The 1,562-nt window shown below is 38.2% G+C and overlaps 1 protein-coding gene across 1 annotated transcript in view; it reads left to right on the top strand.

The window, feature by feature from the left end:
- LOC104982717 (ankyrin repeat domain-containing protein 26-like) overlaps nucleotides 1-1,562 on the top strand; it is a 48,040-nt gene that overhangs the window by 37,896 nt on the left and 8,582 nt on the right. The window lies entirely within an intron of this gene.

Here is a 1,562-nt window from a genome sequence, read left to right as displayed (position 1 = left end):
GAGCCTTTTCACATCAGTGCTTGTTACCTAGGCTCTGAGGAACAGTTTAGCCCCTGATTTTACACTATTGACATTTCTTCCATGAGGGGGAATCTTGGCTAAGTATACATTGGTGTAACAGGGAATATTTATTGATGTGCACAGCACTTGTCTTGCATAAATGGACAGTAACAAAGGATTACAAGAATGAGGCATTTTTTGTTGTTGCTGTTCAGAAAAATGTGTGGATCATCTCTGTAAACTGTTAGGAAATGGGATTTCTTTAACTTTGCAAATAATTCTGTTTGGAATGCAATTCAAATTAGCAAAACGTCTTTGTACTTCAGAAAAAGGCTTAGGGGTTAGAATCCATATTTACAAGATTTATTAATTAGAGTCTTATTCTCATAGTCTTGTTTTGGAAGGGATTTATTAACTTAGCCCTGCGACGTCACTTCAGTCGTATCCGACTCTGTGTGACCCCATAGATGGCAGCCCACCAGGCTCCACCGTCCCTGGGATTCTCCAGGCAAGAACACTGGAGTGGGTTGCCATTTCCTTCTCCAATGCATGACAGTACAGTATCCCTCAAACTTCTTTAAAATCCTGGGACATTAAGAGGGGGAGAGGAGTAAGAGACATTCTACTAAGAGGTGACTTGTAGTCATTTTATGGAGGAAAGATAGAAAAATATTATTGTAGGACCATAAAAGAGTGTAAAACCAAGTGCAATTTTTGTGTGACAAAGATGACAGTGAAGAACATATTTTGTGACTCTTGGTGGTGAGAACATATTTCTTGATTCTCTGAGTAATCCCTGGTCCTACATTCTACAATACAGATACCATCGTATTTATTTCATCCTGGGTTTGAGTTAGGCTGTGCTCAGTCCACTTTCTTCACTAGCAAACAGTATCCTTTTATTCTTAAAGACTGATGATTTTCCAGCAGAGCTGGAAACTGCATCTTCAAAAGGTCTGCACCTGGATGCAAAAAATCAAGTTTTTCAACAGGAGTTATTATCTATGAAACTAGTGCAAAAGAAATGTAAAAAACTAGAGAGAAGAGAAAGAAGTTGGAGCAAGAAGTAGTGACCCTCAGAAGTCATACAGAAGTGAATATGATAGAACACGGTCAAGTAGAGCAATATCAACTGGAGAGTGAAGAAAGAGCGAGACAGGATCTCGTAGAGAAATTAAGAGAAATCACCATGTTTTGCAGATTACTTTGTTGGTCTGTCCTGTGCTTGAGTTCACTCTCCCTGCACAGTACATTTTGGATGTGTACCGCGTAGGTGTTTCCTCTGCCTCCCACAGAGCAGTTAGTTTTGTAGATTTCTGGAAGGAAGGGGGGCGCTTGTTTTCCCTTTTAATATTTCAATTTCCATCACAGTTATCACTAAATTGACCTTTCAGAATGATTCTCACTAGAGAATCCTTTTACTTATAAGACCAATTGGTAAAAAACAAGACCATTAGGAAGAAAAGAAAATATTGTGGTTTAGAACTGGTACCATCCTCTTGAATTATTATCTTGTTCAATTTTTAAAATTTTAAATTGATCCTCTTATTCTTTGAATTATC

This window comes from Bison bison, unplaced genomic scaffold (assembly GCF_000754665.1).
Source record: "Bison bison bison isolate TAMUID 2011002044 unplaced genomic scaffold, Bison_UMD1.0 scf7180017864538, whole genome shotgun sequence".
Classification (NCBI taxonomy): Eukaryota; Metazoa; Chordata; class Mammalia; order Artiodactyla; family Bovidae; genus Bison; species Bison bison.
The sequence above is the reverse complement of the archived record's forward strand: the minus strand, read 5'-3'. Positions and strand labels throughout refer to the sequence as shown.